Source organism: Sprattus sprattus (genome assembly GCF_963457725.1).
Source record: "Sprattus sprattus genome assembly, chromosome: 21".
NCBI classification, from domain to species: Eukaryota; Metazoa; Chordata; class Actinopteri; order Clupeiformes; family Clupeidae; genus Sprattus; species Sprattus sprattus.
Window position 1 is genome coordinate 16,334,887 of NC_137919.1, and position 19,248 is coordinate 16,354,134.

Sequence of the window (19,248 nt, forward strand, 5' to 3'; positions counted from 1 at the left end):
TATCCCATGATCAGACATGGTCTTTTAAACATTATGCAAATTAGCGCATATTTAATGAGATAACGCCTAATTTGCATATTGAAACATAAAAATACAAAAAACTTGTAATACATTTTTTTCTCATCTAAACATGACTAATCAACTGAGAAAGTTTCATGGTGATACCTTTTATTTAAGATTTTTACCCTATTCACCTGTAGTGTCTCGCCTTAAGTTTAAAGATGGAATTTGTTTGCCCAGTCCAAACTGGTTAACCATGGGTAGACCACAAAAAAAGTTGAAAATATTTCAAAGTCCAAACTGGTTAACCATGGGTGAAAAGAAAAAAAGTGGAACATTTTTCTAATTCCAAACTGGTTAACCATGGGTTAGCTTTTCTTTTTGGTTGACCATGGGTCTTAGATCCGTAGGCTGCGCACCATTGACTCAAGCCTCAGAGGGGGTGTTTAAGGCTGGTTATGGGCTTAAGGGTGGACCGGTGCTTAAGTCTGGTTATTTCTGGTGCTTGGGGTGCATCGGCAGCCTGCCTGAAAGTTGGAGGTGCCCCCACCGTCCCGGTGCTGCCTCTGGCCAGTAAGGCTGGCGCCAGCTTGGTCTTGTACAACTCATACTTACCTGGCAGGGGCGATACAATGATCAAGAAGGTTGTTTGCCCAGGGCGAGGCTCGGCCATTGCACAGCCGTGTCGTGCTGACCCCTGCGAATTCCTCAAATGTAGGAATCTCGACTGCACAATTTCTGGTGGTGGGGGACTGCGTTCGCGCTCTCCCCTGAGGTGATGGTTTAATGACAGACTAATGCGCCGGCTTTGACTCGGAGGGCTGAAAGGCACGGCGATGATCTCCAGCAAGGGCTATTTGAAATGTGCGGAGGCTGCAATTGGAGGAATATTGAGGACTAATTGGAATGTGGGGAGGCTGCAAATGAAGGCATATTGAAATTGCAATCTTTGGCAAGTTGTATGTCGTCTGAAATATGGATTCCTAAACTGGAAACGCCTCGTACGTTTGTTATGGAACGCTACTTAAGTTTAAAGATGGAATTTGTTTGCCCAGTCCAAACTGGTTAACCATGGGTAGACCACAAAAAAAGTTGAAAATATTTCAAAGTCCAAACTGGTTAACCATGGGTGAAAAAAAAAAAAGAAAAAAAGTGGAACATTTTTCTAATTCCAAACTGGTTAACCATGGGTTAGCTTTTCTTTTTGGTTGACCATGGGTCTTAGATCCTTAGGCTGCGCACCATTGACTCAAGCCTCAGAGGGGGTGTTTAAGGCTGGTTATGGGCTTAAGGGTGGACCGGTGCTTAAGTCTGGTTATTTCTGGTGCTTGGGGTGCATCGGCAGCCTGCCTGAGAGTTGGAGGTGCCCCCACCGTCCCGGTGCTGCCTCTGGCCAGGAAGGCTGGCGCCAGCTTGGTCTTCTACAACTCATACTTACCTGGCAGGGGCGATACAATGATCAAGAAGGTTGTTTGCCCAGGGCGAGGCTCGGCCATTGCACAGCCGTGTCGTGCTGACCCCTGCGAATTCCTCAAATGTAGGAATCTCGACTGCACAATATCTGGTGGTGGGGGACTGCGTTCGCGCTCTCCCCTGAGGTGATGGTTTAATGACAGACTAAAGCGCCGGCTTTGACTCGGAGGGCTGAAAGGCACGGCGATGATCTCCAGCAAGGGCTATTTGAAATGTGCGGAGGCTGCAATTGGAGGAATATTGAGGACTAATTGGAATGTGGGGAGGCTGCAAATGAAGGCATATTGAAATTGCAATCTTTGGCAAGTTGTATGTCGTCTGAAATATGGATTCCTAAACTGGAAACGCCTCGTACGTTTGTTATGGAACGCTACTTAAGGCGAGACACGGCAGGCAAAAACATCGTTTTTTCAGCAGTGGTCAATTTTGAGATTTTGAGCTAGTTCACTCCCTAAACATGTAATCTTTCATACTAGCATAAAGAAAATATCCTAATTATACATTAATGTGTATATTTATTCACATTTTGTCTGTTCGCGGCGTCAGCATTCTCATAGGTTTCCAGGAAAGTTAGCATTCTAACGTAACGTGCTGTGTGTCGGCTTTCTGATTCCTTTCATGTTTGGTACCGTTGGAAAGCGCTATAGCTCTCACACAACGTTATCTAATCCAAATAAGGACATTTCCTTTCCAGCAGTAACCAATGATGTTAGCAAAAACGGGGGTTTAAACCTAAGGACGCAATTTCATTGGTTTGCGGTGGTTTCTGATAACGTGATTCGCTCAGACGCATCACGTGGTATGGCTTGACACTTCCTGAATCTTTAAATGCGATTTTCTCAAAATGAGTTTTTGGTCATACTCCAAGGATCATAACTCCACTTCAGTTCAACCTATATACACCAAACTTTCCAGTCTCGTACCCAACTATATTATGAAGACATTTACAGAGGGATTTGTAAATATATTATTCCTAGCCTGAATTATATAACATTATATCCCCAAAAACATAGCGAAAATCGACTTTCTAAGGCTATTGACAGTCTTTTCTGATTTACAGGAAAACAAAAGTAGATATCCATAAATCCCTCTGTATTTTTTTTCCCATCTAATATGCCAACAAAATGGAAAAGGATTTTTTAACCTGGCTTTATCCCATGATCAGACATGGTCTTTTAAACATTATGCAAATTAGCGCATATTTAATGAGATAACGCCTAATTTGCATATTGAAACATCAAAATACAAAAAACTTGTAATACATTTTTTTCTCATCTAAACATGACTAATCAACTGAGAAAGTTTCATGGTGATACCTTTTATTTAAGATTTTTACCCTATTCACCTGTAGTGTCTCGCCTTAAGTTTAAAGATGGAATTTGTTTGCCCAGTCCAAACTGGTTAACCATGGGTAGACCACAAAAAAAGTTGAAAATATTTCAAAGTCCAAACTGGTTAACCATGGGTGAAAAGAAAAAAAGTGGAACATTTTTCTAATTCAAAACTGGTTAACCATGGGTTAGCTTTTCTTTTAGGTTGACCATGGGTCTTAGATCCGTAGGCTGCGCACCATTGACTCAAGCCTCGGAGGGGGTGTTTAAGGCTGGTTATGGGCTTAAGGGTGGACCGGTGCTTAAGTCTGGTTATTTCTGGTGCTTGGGGTGCATCGGCAGCCTGCCTGAAAGTTGGAGGTGCCCCCACCGTCCCGGTGCTGCCTCTGGCCAGGAAGGCTGGCGCCAGCTTGGTCTTGTACAACTCATACTTACCTGGCAGGGGCGATACAATGATCAAGAAGGTTGTTTGCCCAGGGCGAGGCTCGGCCATTGCACAGCCGTGTCGTGCTGACCCCTGCGAATTCCTCAAATGTAGGAATCTCGACTGCACAATTTCTGGTGGTGGGGGACTGCGTTCGCGCTCTCCCCTGAGGTGATGGTTTAATGACAGACTAAAGCGCCGGCTTTGACTCGGAGGGCTGAAAGGCACGGCGATGATCTCCAGCAAGGGCTATTTGAAATGTGCGGAGGCTGCAATTGGAGGAATATTGAGGACTAATTGGAATGTGGGGAGGCTGCAAATGAAGGCATATTGAAATTGCAATCTTTGGCAAGTTGTATGTCGTCTGAAATATGGATTCCTAAACTGGAAACGCCTCGTACGTTTGTTATGGAACGCTACTTAAGTTTAAAGATGGAATTTGTTTGCCCAGTCCAAACTGGTTAACCATGGGTAGACCACAAAAAAAGTTGAAAATATTTCAAAGTCCAAACTGGTTAACCATGGGTGAAAAAAAAAAAAGAAAAAAAGTGGAACATTTTTCTAATTCCAAACTGGTTAACCATGGGTTAGCTTTTCTTTTTGGTTGACCATGGGTCTTAGATCCTTAGGCTGCGCACCATTGACTCAAGCCTCAGAGGGGGTGTTTAAGGCTGGTTATGGGCTTAAGGGTGGACCGGTGCTTAAGTCTGGTTATTTCTGGTGCTTGGGGTGCATCGGCAGCCTGCCTGAGAGTTGGAGGTGCCCCCACCGTCCCGGTGCTGCCTCTGGCCAGGAAGGCTGGCGCCAGCTTGGTCTTCTACAACTCATACTTACCTGGCAGGGGCGATACAATGATCAAGAAGGTTGTTTGCCCAGGGCGAGGCTCGGCCATTGCACAGCCGTGTCGTGCTGACCCCTGCGAATTCCTCAAATGTAGGAATCTCGACTGCACAATATCTGGTGGTGGGGGACTGCGTTCGCGCTCTCCCCTGAGGTGATGGTTTAATGACAGACTAAAGCGCCGGCTTTGACTCGGAGGGCTGAAAGGCACGGCGATGATCTCCAGCAAGGGCTATTTGAAATGTGCGGAGGCTGCAATTGGAGGAATATTGAGGACTAATTGGAATGTGGGGAGGCTGCAAATGAAGGCATATTGAAATTGCAATCTTTGGCAAGTTGTATGTCGTCTGAAATATGGATTCCTAAACTGGAAACGCCTCGTACGTTTGTTATGGAACGCTACTTAAGGCGAGACACGGCAGGCAAAAACATCGTTTTTTCAGCAGTGGTCAATTTTGAGATTTTGAGCTAGTTCACTCCCTAAACATGTAATCTTTCATACTAGCATAAAGAAAATATCCTAATTATACATTAATGTGTATATTTATTCACATTTTGTCTGTTCGCGGCGTCAGCATTCTCATAGGTTTCCAGGAAAGTTAGCATTCTAACGTAACGTGCTGTGTGTCGGCTTTCTGATTCCTTTCATGTTTGGTACCGTTGGAAAGCGCTATAGCTCTCACACAACGTTATCTAATCCAAATAAGGACATTTCCTTTCCAGCAGTAACCAATGATGTTAGCAAAAACGGGGGTTTAAACCTAAGGACGCAATTTCATTGGTTTGCGGTGGTTTCTGATAACGTGATTCGCTCAGACGCATCACGTGGTATGGCTTGACACTTCCTGAATCTTTAAATGCGATTTTCTCAAAATGAGTTTTTGGTCATACTCCAAGGATCATAACTCCACTTCAGTTCAACCTATATACACCAAACTTTCCAGTCTCGTACCCAACTATATTATGAAGACATTTACAGAGGGATTTGTAAATATATTATTCCTAGCCTGAATTATATAACATTATATCCCCAAAAACATAGCGAAAATCGACTTTCTAAGGCTATTGACAGTCTTTTCTGATTTACAGGAAAACAAAAGTAGATATCCATAAATCCCTCTGTATTTTTTTTCCCATCTAATATGCCAACAAAATGGAAAAGGATTTTTTAACCTGGCTTTATCCCATGATCAGACATGGTCTTTTAAACATTATGCAAATTAGCGCATATTTAATGAGATAACGCCTAATTTGCATATTGAAACATCAAAATACAAAAAAACTTGTAATACATTTTTTTCTCATCTAAACATGACTAATCAACTGAGAAAGTTTCATGGTGATACCTTTTATTTAAGATTTTTACCCTATTCACCTGTAGTGTCTCGCCTTAAGTTTAAAGATGGAATTTGTTTGCCCAGTCCAAACTGGTTAACCATGGGTAGACCACAAAAAAAGTTGAAAATATTTCAAAGTCCAAACTGGTTAACCATGGGTGAAAAGAAAAAAAGTGGAACATTTTTCTAATTCAAAACTGGTTAACCATGGGTTAGCTTTTCTTTTAGGTTGACCATGGGTCTTAGATCCGTAGGCTGCGCACCATTGACTCAAGCCTCGGAGGGGGTGTTTAAGGCTGGTTATGGGCTTAAGGGTGGACCGGTGCTTAAGTCTGGTTATTTCTGGTGCTTGGGGTGCATCGGCAGCCTGCCTGAAAGTTGGAGGTGCCCCCACCGTCCCGGTGCTGCCTCTGGCCAGGAAGGCTGGCGCCAGCTTGGTCTTGTACAACTCATACTTACCTGGCAGGGGCGATACAATGATCAAGAAGGTTGTTTGCCCAGGGCGAGGCTCGGCCATTGCACAGCCGTGTCGTGCTGACCCCTGCGAATTCCTCAAATGTAGGAATCTCGACTGCACAATTTCTGGTGGTGGGGGACTGCGTTCGCGCTCTCCCCTGAGGTGATGGTTTAATGACAGACTAAAGCGCCGGCTTTGACTCGGAGGGCTGAAAGGCACGGCGATGATCTCCAGCAAGGGCTATTTGAAATGTGCGGAGGCTGCAATTGGAGGAATATTGAGGACTAATTGGAATGTGGGGAGGCTGCAAATGAAGGCATATTGAAATTGCAATCTTTGGCAAGTTGTATGTCGTCTGAAATATGGATTCCTAAACTGGAAACGCCTCGTACGTTTGTTATGGAACGCTACTTAAGTTTAAAGATGGAATTTGTTTGCCCAGTCCAAACTGGTTAACCATGGGTAGACCACAAAAAAAGTTGAAAATATTTCAAAGTCCAAACTGGTTAACCATGGGTGAAAAAAAAAAAAGAAAAAAAGTGGAACATTTTTCTAATTCCAAACTGGTTAACCATGGGTTAGCTTTTCTTTTTGGTTGACCATGGGTCTTAGATCCTTAGGCTGCGCACCATTGACTCAAGCCTCAGAGGGGGTGTTTAAGGCTGGTTATGGGCTTAAGGGTGGACCGGTGCTTAAGTCTGGTTATTTCTGGTGCTTGGGGTGCATCGGCAGCCTGCCTGAGAGTTGGAGGTGCCCCCACCGTCCCGGTGCTGCCTCTGGCCAGGAAGGCTGGCGCCAGCTTGGTCTTCTACAACTCATACTTACCTGGCAGGGGCGATACAATGATCAAGAAGGTTGTTTGCCCAGGGCGAGGCTCGGCCATTGCACAGCCGTGTCGTGCTGACCCCTGCGAATTCCTCAAATGTAGGAATCTCGACTGCACAATATCTGGTGGTGGGGGACTGCGTTCGCGCTCTCCCCTGAGGTGATGGTTTAATGACAGACTAAAGCGCCGGCTTTGACTCGGAGGGCTGAAAGGCACGGCGATGATCTCCAGCAAGGGCTATTTGAAATGTGCGGAGGCTGCAATTGGAGGAATATTGAGGACTAATTGGAATGTGGGGAGGCTGCAAATGAAGGCATATTGAAATTGCAATCTTTGGCAAGTTGTATGTCGTCTGAAATATGGATTCCTAAACTGGAAACGCCTCGTACGTTTGTTATGGAACGCTACTTAAGGCGAGACACGGCAGGCAAAAACATCGTTTTTTCAGCAGTGGTCAATTTTGAGATTTTGAGCTAGTTCACTCCCTAAACATGTAATCTTTCATACTAGCATAAAGAAAATATCCTAATTATACATTAATGTGTATATTTATTCACATTTTGTCTGTTCGCGGCGTCAGCATTCTCATAGGTTTCCAGGAAAGTTAGCATTCTAACGTAACGTGCTGTGTGTCGGCTTTCTGATTCCTTTCATGTTTGGTACCGTTGGAAAGCGCTATAGCTCTCACACAACGTTATCTAATCCAAATAAGGACATTTCCTTTCCAGCAGTAACCAATGATGTTAGCAAAAACGGGGGTTTAAACCTAAGGACGCAATTTCATTGGTTTGCGGTGGTTTCTGATAACGTGATTCGCTCAGACGCATCACGTGGTATGGCTTGACACTTCCTGAATCTTTAAATGCGATTTTCTCAAAATGAGTTTTTGGTCATACTCCAAGGATCATAACTCCACTTCAGTTCAACCTATATACACCAAACTTTCCAGTCTCGTACCCAACTATATTATGAAGACATTTACAGAGGGATTTGTAAATATATTATTCCTAGCCTGAATTATATAACATTATATCCCCAAAAACATAGCGAAAATCGACTTTCTAAGGCTATTGACAGTCTTTTCTGATTTACAGGAAAACAAAAGTAGATATCCATAAATCCCTCTGTATTTTTTTTCCCATCTAATATGCCAACAAAATGGAAAAGGATTTTTTAACCTGGCTTTATCCCATGATCAGACATGGTCTTTTAAACATTATGCAAATTAGCGCATATTTAATGAGATAACGCCTAATTTGCATATTGAAACATCAAAATACAAAAAACTTGTAATACATTTTTTTCTCATCTAAACATGACTAATCAACTGAGAAAGTTTCATGGTGATACCTTTTATTTAAGATTTTTACCCTATTCACCTGTAGTGTCTCGCCTTAAGTTTAAAGATGGAATTTGTTTGCCCAGTCCAAACTGGTTAACCATGGGTAGACCACAAAAAAAGTTGAAAATATTTCAAAGTCCAAACTGGTTAACCATGGGTGAAAAGAAAAAAAGTGGAACATTTTTCTAATTCAAAACTGGTTAACCATGGGTTAGCTTTTCTTTTAGGTTGACCATGGGTCTTAGATCCGTAGGCTGCGCACCATTGACTCAAGCCTCGGAGGGGGTGTTTAAGGCTGGTTATGGGCTTAAGGGTGGACCGGTGCTTAAGTCTGGTTATTTCTGGTGCTTGGGGTGCATCGGCAGCCTGCCTGAAAGTTGGAGGTGCCCCCACCGTCCCGGTGCTGCCTCTGGCCAGGAAGGCTGGCGCCAGCTTGGTCTTGTACAACTCATACTTACCTGGCAGGGGCGATACAATGATCAAGAAGGTTGTTTGCCCAGGGCGAGGCTCGGCCATTGCACAGCCGTGTCGTGCTGACCCCTGCGAATTCCTCAAATGTAGGAATCTCGACTGCACAATTTCTGGTGGTGGGGGACTGCGTTCGCGCTCTCCCCTGAGGTGATGGTTTAATGACAGACTAAAGCGCCGGCTTTGACTCGGAGGGCTGAAAGGCACGGCGATGATCTCCAGCAAGGGCTATTTGAAATGTGCGGAGGCTGCAATTGGAGGAATATTGAGGACTAATTGGAATGTGGGGAGGCTGCAAATGAAGGCATATTGAAATTGCAATCTTTGGCAAGTTGTATGTCGTCTGAAATATGGATTCCTAAACTGGAAACGCCTCGTACGTTTGTTATGGAACGCTACTTAAGTTTAAAGATGGAATTTGTTTGCCCAGTCCAAACTGGTTAACCATGGGTAGACCACAAAAAAAGTTGAAAATATTTCAAAGTCCAAACTGGTTAACCATGGGTGAAAAAAAAAAAAGAAAAAAAGTGGAACATTTTTCTAATTCCAAACTGGTTAACCATGGGTTAGCTTTTCTTTTTGGTTGACCATGGGTCTTAGATCCTTAGGCTGCGCACCATTGACTCAAGCCTCAGAGGGGGTGTTTAAGGCTGGTTATGGGCTTAAGGGTGGACCGGTGCTTAAGTCTGGTTATTTCTGGTGCTTGGGGTGCATCGGCAGCCTGCCTGAGAGTTGGAGGTGCCCCCACCGTCCCGGTGCTGCCTCTGGCCAGGAAGGCTGGCGCCAGCTTGGTCTTCTACAACTCATACTTACCTGGCAGGGGCGATACAATGATCAAGAAGGTTGTTTGCCCAGGGCGAGGCTCGGCCATTGCACAGCCGTGTCGTGCTGACCCCTGCGAATTCCTCAAATGTAGGAATCTCGACTGCACAATATCTGGTGGTGGGGGACTGCGTTCGCGCTCTCCCCTGAGGTGATGGTTTAATGACAGACTAAAGCGCCGGCTTTGACTCGGAGGGCTGAAAGGCACGGCGATGATCTCCAGCAAGGGCTATTTGAAATGTGCGGAGGCTGCAATTGGAGGAATATTGAGGACTAATTGGAATGTGGGGAGGCTGCAAATGAAGGCATATTGAAATTGCAATCTTTGGCAAGTTGTATGTCGTCTGAAATATGGATTCCTAAACTGGAAACGCCTCGTACGTTTGTTATGGAACGCTACTTAAGGCGAGACACGGCAGGCAAAAACATCGTTTTTTCAGCAGTGGTCAATTTTGAGATTTTGAGCTAGTTCACTCCCTAAACATGTAATCTTTCATACTAGCATAAAGAAAATATCCTAATTATACATTAATGTGTATATTTATTCACATTTTGTCTGTTCGCGGCGTCAGCATTCTCATAGGTTTCCAGGAAAGTTAGCATTCTAACGTAACGTGCTGTGTGTCGGCTTTCTGATTCCTTTCATGTTTGGTACCGTTGGAAAGCGCTATAGCTCTCACACAACGTTATCTAATCCAAATAAGGACATTTCCTTTCCAGCAGTAACCAATGATGTTAGCAAAAACGGGGGTTTAAACCTAAGGACGCAATTTCATTGGTTTGCGGTGGTTTCTGATAACGTGATTCGCTCAGACGCATCACGTGGTATGGCTTGACACTTCCTGAATCTTTAAATGCGATTTTCTCAAAATGAGTTTTTGGTCATACTCCAAGGATCATAACTCCACTTCAGTTCAACCTATATACACCAAACTTTCCAGTCTCGTACCCAACTATATTATGAAGACATTTACAGAGGGATTTGTAAATATATTATTCCTAGCCTGAATTATATAACATTATATCCCCAAAAACATAGCGAAAATCGACTTTCTAAGGCTATTGACAGTCTTTTCTGATTTACAGGAAAACAAAAGTAGATATCCATAAATCCCTCTGTATTTTTTTTCCCATCTAATATGCCAACAAAATGGAAAAGGATTTTTTAACCTGGCTTTATCCCATGATCAGACATGGTCTTTTAAACATTATGCAAATTAGCGCATATTTAATGAGATAACGCCTAATTTGCATATTGAAACATCAAAATACAAAAAACTTGTAATACATTTTTTTCTCATCTAAACATGACTAATCAACTGAGAAAGTTTCATGGTGATACCTTTTATTTAAGATTTTTACCCTATTCACCTGTAGTGTCTCGCCTTAAGTTTAAAGATGGAATTTGTTTGCCCAGTCCAAACTGGTTAACCATGGGTAGACCACAAAAAAAGTTGAAAATATTTCAAAGTCCAAACTGGTTAACCATGGGTGAAAAGAAAAAAAGTGGAACATTTTTCTAATTCAAAACTGGTTAACCATGGGTTAGCTTTTCTTTTAGGTTGACCATGGGTCTTAGATCCGTAGGCTGCGCACCATTGACTCAAGCCTCGGAGGGGGTGTTTAAGGCTGGTTATGGGCTTAAGGGTGGACCGGTGCTTAAGTCTGGTTATTTCTGGTGCTTGGGGTGCATCGGCAGCCTGCCTGAAAGTTGGAGGTGCCCCCACCGTCCCGGTGCTGCCTCTGGCCAGGAAGGCTGGCGCCAGCTTGGTCTTGTACAACTCATACTTACCTGGCAGGGGCGATACAATGATCAAGAAGGTTGTTTGCCCAGGGCGAGGCTCGGCCATTGCACAGCCGTGTCGTGCTGACCCCTGCGAATTCCTCAAATGTAGGAATCTCGACTGCACAATTTCTGGTGGTGGGGGACTGCGTTCGCGCTCTCCCCTGAGGTGATGGTTTAATGACAGACTAAAGCGCCGGCTTTGACTCGGAGGGCTGAAAGGCACGGCGATGATCTCCAGCAAGGGCTATTTGAAATGTGCGGAGGCTGCAATTGGAGGAATATTGAGGACTAATTGGAATGTGGGGAGGCTGCAAATGAAGGCATATTGAAATTGCAATCTTTGGCAAGTTGTATGTCGTCTGAAATATGGATTCCTAAACTGGAAACGCCTCGTACGTTTGTTATGGAACGCTACTTAAGTTTAAAGATGGAATTTGTTTGCCCAGTCCAAACTGGTTAACCATGGGTAGACCACAAAAAAAGTTGAAAATATTTCAAAGTCCAAACTGGTTAACCATGGGTGAAAAAAAAAAAAGAAAAAAAGTGGAACATTTTTCTAATTCCAAACTGGTTAACCATGGGTTAGCTTTTCTTTTTGGTTGACCATGGGTCTTAGATCCGTAGGCTGCGCACCATTGACTCAAGCCTCAGAGGGGGTGTTTAAGGCTGGTTATGGGCTTAAGGGTGGACCGGTGCTTAAGTCTGGTTATTTCTGGTGCTTGGGGTGCATCGGCAGCCTGCCTGAGAGTTGGAGGTGCCCCCACCGTCCCGGTGCTGCCTCTGGCCAGGAAGGCTGGCGCCAGCTTGGTCTTCTACAACTCATACTTACCTGGCAGGGGCGATACAATGGTCAAGAAGGTTGTTTGCCCAGGGCGAGGCTCGGCCATTGCACAGCCGTGTCGTGCTGACCCCTGCGAATTCCTCAAATGTAGGAATCTCGACTGCACAATATCTGGTGGTGGGGGACTGCGTTCGCGCTCTCCCCTGAGGTGATGGTTTAATGACAGACTAAAGCGCCGGCTTTGACTCGGAGGGCTGAAAGGCACGGCGATGATCTCCAGCAAGGGCTATTTGAAATGTGCGGAGGCTGCAATTGGAGGAATATTGAGGACTAATTGGAATGTGGGGAGGCTGCAAATGAAGGCATATTGAAATTGCAATCTTTGGCAAGTTGTATGTCGTCTGAAATATGGATTCCTAAACTGGAAACGCCTCGTACGTTTGTTATGGAACGCTACTTAAGGCGAGACACGGCAGGCAAAAACATCGTTTTTTCAGCAGTGGTCAATTTTGAGATTTTGAGCTAGTTCACTCCCTAAACATGTAATCTTTCATACTAGCATAAAGAAAATATCCTAATTATACATTAATGTGTATATTTATTCACATTTTGTCTGTTCGCGGCGTCAGCATTCTCATAGGTTTCCAGGAAAGTTAGCATTCTAACGTAACGTGCTGTGTGTCGGCTTTCTGATTCCTTTCATGTTTGGTACCGTTGGAAAGCGCTATAGCTCTCACACAACGTTATCTAATCCAAATAAGGACATTTCCTTTCCAGCAGTAACCAATGATGTTAGCAAAAACGGGGGTTTAAACCTAAGGACGCAATTTCATTGGTTTGCGGTGGTTTCTGATAACGTGATTCGCTCAGACGCATCACGTGGTATGGCTTGACACTTCCTGAATCTTTAAATGCGATTTTCTCAAAATGAGTTTTTGGTCATACTCCAAGGATCATAACTCCACTTCAGTTCAACCTATATACACCAAAATTTCCAGTCTCGTACCCAACTATATTATGAAGACATTTACAGAGGGATTTGTAAATATATTATTCCTAGCCTGAATTATATAACATTATATCCCCAAAAACATAGCGAAAATCGACTTTCTAAGGCTATTGACAGTCTTTTCTGATTTACAGGAAAACAAAAGTAGATATCCATAAATCCCTCTGTATTTTTTTTCCCATCTAATATGCCAACAAAATGGAAAAGGATTTTTTAACCTGGCTTTATCCCATGATCAGACATGGTCTTTTAAACATTATGCAAATTAGCGCATATTTAATGAGATAACGCCTAATTTGCATATTGAAACATCAAAATACAAAAAACTTGTAATACATTTTTTTCTCATCTAAACATGACTAATCAACTGAGAAAGTTTCATGGTGATACCTTTTATTTAAGATTTTTACCCTATTCACCTGTAGTGTCTCGCCTTAAGTTTAAAGATGGAATTTGTTTGCCCAGTCCAAACTGGTTAACCATGGGTAGACCACAAAAAAAGTTGAAAATATTTCAAAGTCCAAACTGGTTAACCATGGGTGAAAAGAAAAAAAGTGGAACATTTTTCTAATTCAAAACTGGTTAACCATGGGTTAGCTTTTCTTTTAGGTTGACCATGGGTCTTAGATCCGTAGGCTGCGCACCATTGACTCAAGCCTCGGAGGGGGTGTTTAAGGCTGGTTATGGGCTTAAGGGTGGACCGGTGCTTAAGTCTGGTTATTTCTGGTGCTTGGGGTGCATCGGCAGCCTGCCTGAAAGTTGGAGGTGCCCCCACCGTCCCGGTGCTGCCTCTGGCCAGGAAGGCTGGCGCCAGCTTGGTCTTGTACAACTCATACTTACCTGGCAGGGGCGATACAATGATCAAGAAGGTTGTTTGCCCAGGGCGAGGCTCGGCCATTGCACAGCCGTGTCGTGCTGACCCCTGCGAATTCCTCAAATGTAGGAATCTCGACTGCACAATTTCTGGTGGTGGGGGACTGCGTTCGCGCTCTCCCCTGAGGTGATGGTTTAATGACAGACTAAAGCGCCGGCTTTGACTCGGAGGGCTGAAAGGCACGGCGATGATCTCCAGCAAGGGCTATTTGAAATGTGCGGAGGCTGCAATTGGAGGAATATTGAGGACTAATTGGAATGTGGGGAGGCTGCAAATGAAGGCATATTGAAATTGCAATCTTTGGCAAGTTGTATGTCGTCTGAAATATGGATTCCTAAACTGGAAACGCCTCGTACGTTTGTTATGGAACGCTACTTAAGGCGAGACACGGCAGGCAAAAACATCGTTTTTTCAGCAGTGGTCAATTTTGAGATTTTGAGCTAGTTCACTCCCTAAACATGTAATCTTTCATACTAGCATAAAGAAAATATCCTAATTATACATTAATGTGTATATTTATTCACATTTTGTCTGTTCGCGGCGTCAGCATTCTCATAGGTTTCCAGGAAAGTTAGCATTCTAACGTAACGTGCTGTGTGTCGGCTTTCTGATTCCTTTCATGTTTGGTACCGTTGGAAAGCGCTATAGCTCTCACACAACGTTATCTAATCCAAATAAGGACATTTCCTTTCCAGCAGTAACCAATGATGTTAGCAAAAACGGGGGTTTAAACCTAAGGACGCAATTTCATTGGTTTGCGGTGGTTTCTGATAACGTGATTCGCTCAGACGCATCACGTGGTATGGCTTGACACTTCCTGAATCTTTAAATGCGATTTTCTCAAAATGAGTTTTTGGTCATACTCCAAGGATCATAACTCCACTTCAGTTCAACCTATATACACCAAACTTTCCAGTCTCGTACCCAACTATATTATGAAGACATTTACAGAGGGATTTGTAAATATATTATTCCTAGCCTGAATTATATAACATTATATCCCCAAAAACATAGCGAAAATCGACTTTCTAAGGCTATTGACAGTCTTTTCTGATTTACAGGAAAACAAAAGTAGATATCCATAAATCCCTCTGTATTTTTTTTCCCATCTAATATGCCAACAAAATGGAAAAGGATTTTTTAACCTGGCTTTATCCCATGATCAGACATGGTCTTTTAAACATTATGCAAATTAGCGCATATTTAATGAGATAACGCCTAATTTGCATATTGAAACATAAAAATACAAAAAACTTGTAATACATTTTTTTCTCATCTAAACATGACTAATCAACTGAGAAAGTTTCATGGTGATACCTTTTATTTAAGATTTTTACCCTATTCACCTGTAGTGTCTCGCCTTAAGTTTAAAGATGGAATTTGTTTGCCCAGTCCAAACTGGTTAACCATGGGTAGACCACAAAAAAAGTTGAAAATATTTCAAAGTCCAAACTGGTTAACCATGGGTGAAAAGAAAAAAAGTGGAACATTTTTCTAATTCCAAACTGGTTAACCATGGGTTAGCTTTTCTTTTTGGTTGACCATGGGTCTTAGATCCGTAGGCTGCGCACCATTGACTCAAGCCTCAGAGGGGGTGTTTAAGGCTGGTTATGGGCTTAAGGGTGGACCGGTGCTTAAGTCTGGTTATTTCTGGTGCTTGGGGTGCATCGGCAGCCTGCCTGAAAGTTGGAGGTGCCCCCACCGTCCCGGTGCTGCCTCTGGCCAGGAAGGCTGGCGCCAGCTTGGTCTTGTACAACTCATACTTACCTGGCAGGGGCGATACAATGATCAAGAAGGTTGTTTGCCCAGGGCGAGGCTCGGCCATTGCACAGCCGTGTCGTGCTGACCCCTGCGAATTCCTCAAATGTAGGAATCTCGACTGCACAATTTCTGGTGGTGGGGGACTGCGTTCGCGCTCTCCCCTGAGGTGATGGTTTAATGACAGACTAATGCGCCGGCTTTGACTCGGAGGGCTGAAAGGCACGGCGATGATCTCCAGCAAGGGCTATTTGAAATGTGCGGAGGCTGCAATTGGAGGAATATTGAGGACTAATTGGAATGTGGGGAGGCTGCAAATGAAGGCATATTGAAATTGCAATCTTTGGCAAGTTGTATGTCGTCTGAAATATGGATTCCTAAACTGGAAACGCCTCGTACGTTTGTTATGGAACGCTACTTAAGTTTAAAGATGGAATTTGTTTGCCCAGTCCAAACTGGTTAACCATGGGTAGACCACAAAAAAAGTTGAAAATATTTCAAAGTCCAAACTGGTTAACCATGGGTGAAAAAAAAAAAAGAAAAAAAGTGGAACATTTTTCTAATTCCAAACTGGTTAACCATGGGTTAGCTTTTCTTTTTGGTTGACCATGGGTCTTAGATCCTTAGGCTGCGCACCATTGACTCAAGCCTCAGAGGGGGTGTTTAAGGCTGGTTATGGGCTTAAGGGTGGACCGGTGCTTAAGTCTGGTTATTTCTGGTGCTTGGGGTGCATCGGCAGCCTGCCTGAGAGTTGGAGGTGCCCCCACCGTCCCGGTGCTGCCTCTGGCCAGGAAGGCTGGCGCCAGCTTGGTCTTCTACAACTCATACTTACCTGGCAGGGGCGATACAATGATCAAGAAGGTTGTTTGCCCAGGGCGAGGCTCGGCCATTGCACAGCCGTGTCGTGCTGACCCCTGCGAATTCCTCAAATGTAGGAATCTCGACTGCACAATATCTGGTGGTGGGGGACTGCGTTCGCGCTCTCCCCTGAGGTGATGGTTTAATGACAGACTAAAGCGCCGGCTTTGACTCGGAGGGCTGAAAGGCACGGCGATGATCTCCAGCAAGGGCTATTTGAAATGTGCGGAGGCTGCAATTGGAGGAATATTGAGGACTAATTGGAATGTGGGGAGGCTGCAAATGAAGGCATATTGAAATTGCAATCTTTGGCAAGTTGTATGTCGTCTGAAATATGGATTCCTAAACTGGAAACGCCTCGTACGTTTGTTATGGAACGCTACTTAAGGCGAGACACGGCAGGCAAAAACATCGTTTTTTCAGCAGTGGTCAATTTTGAGATTTTGAGCTAGTTCACTCCCTAAACATGTAATCTTTCATACTAGCATAAAGAAAATATCCTAATTATACATTAATGTGTATATTTATTCACATTTTGTCTGTTCGCGGCGTCAGCATTCTCATAGGTTTCCAGGAAAGTTAGCATTCTAACGTAACGTGCTGTGTGTCGGCTTTCTGATTCCTTTCATGTTTGGTACCGTTGGAAAGCGCTATAGCTCTCACACAACGTTATCTAATCCAAATAAGGACATTTCCTTTCCAGCAGTAACCAATGATGTTAGCAAAAACGGGGGTTTAAACCTAAGGACGCAATTTCATTGGTTTGCGGTGGTTTCTGATAACGTGATTCGCTCAGACGCATCACGTGGTATGGCTTGACACTTCCTGAATCTTTAAATGCGATTTTCTCAAAATGAGTTTTTGGTCATACTCCAAGGATCATAACTCCACTTCAGTTCAACCTATATACACCAAAATTTCCAGTCTCGTACCCAACTATATTATGAAGACATTTACAGAGGGATTTGTAAATATATTATTCCTAGCCTGAATTATATAACATTATATCCCCAAAAACATAGCGAAAATCGACTTTCTAAGGCTATTGACAGTCTTTTCTGATTTACAGGAAAACAAAAGTAGATATCCATAAATCCCTCTGTATTTTTTTTCCCATCTAATATGCCAACAAAATGGAAAAGGATTTTTTAACCTGGCTTTATCCCATGATCAGACATGGTCTTTTAAACATTATGCAAATTAGCGCATATTTAATGAGATAACGCCTAATTTGCATATTGAAACATCAAAATACAAAAAACTTGTAATACATTTTTTTCTCATCTAAACATGACTAATCAACTGAGAAAGTTTCATGGTGATACCTTTTATTTAAGATTTTTACCCTATTCACCTGTAGTGTCTCGCCTTAAGTTTAAAGATGGAATTTGTTTGCCCAGTCCAAACTGGTTAACCATGGGTAGACCACAAAAAAAGTTGAAAATATTTCAAAGTCCAAACTGGTTAACCATGGGTGAAAAGAAAAAAAGTGGAACATTTTTCTAATTCAAAACTGGTTAACCATGGGTTAGCTTTTCTTTTAGGTTGACCATGGGTCTTAGATCCGTAGGCTGCGCACCATTGACTCAAGCCTCGGAGGGGGTGTTTAAGGCTGGTTATGGGCTTAAGGGTGGACCGGTGCTTAAGTCTGGTTATTTCTGGTGCTTGGGGTGCATCGGCAGCCTGCCTGAAAGTTGGAGGTGCCCCCACCGTCCCGGTGCTGCCTCTGGCCAGGAAGGCTGGCGCCAGCTTGGTCTTGTACAACTCATACTTACCTGGCAGGGGCGATACAATGATCAAGAAGGTTGTTTGCCCAGGGCGAGGCTCGGCCATTGCACAGCCGTGTCGTGCTGACCCCTGCGAATTCCTCAAATGTAGGAATCTCGACTGCACAATTTCTGGTGGTGGGGGACTGCGTTCGCGCTCTCCCCTGAGGTGATGGTTTAATGACAGACTAAAGCGCCGGCTTTGACTCGGAGGGCTGAAAGGCACGGCGATGATCTCCAGCAAGGGCTATTTGAAATGTGCGGAGGCTGCAATTGGAGGAATATTGAGGACTAATTGGAATGTGGGGAGGCTGCAAATGAAGGCATATTGAAATTGCAATCTTTGGCAAGTTGTATGTCGTCTGAAATATGGATTCCTAAACTGGAAACGCCTCGTACGTTTGTTATGGAACGCTACTTAAGGCGAGACACGGCAGGCAAAAACATCGTTTTTTCAGCAGTGGTCAATTTTGAGATTTTGAGCTAGTTCACTCCCTAAACATGTAATCTTTCATACTAGCATAAAGAAAATATCCTAATTATACATTAATGTGTATATTTATTCACATTTTGTCTGTTCGCGGCGTCAGCATTCTCATAGGTTTCCAGGAAAGTTAGCATTCTAACGTAACGTGCTGTGTGTCGGCTTTCTGATTCCTTTCATGTTTGGTACCGTTGGAAAGCGCTATAGCTCTCACACAACGTTATCTAATCCAAATAAGGACATTTCCTTTCCAGCAGTAACCAATGATGTTAGCAAAAACGGGGGTTTAAACCTAAGGACGCAATTTCATTGGTTTGCGGTGGTTTCTGATAACGTGATTCGCTCAGACGCATCACGTGGTATGGCTTGACACTTCCTGAATCTTTAAATGCGATTTTCTCAAAATGAGTTTTTGGTCATACTCCAAGGATCATAACTCCACTTCAGTTCAACCTATATACACCAAACTTTCCAGTCTCGTACCCAACTATATTATGAAGACATTTACAGAGGGATTTGTAAATATATTATTCCTAGCCTGAATTATATAACATTATATCCCCAAAAACATAGCGAAAATCGACTTTCTAAGGCTATTGACAGTCTTTTCTG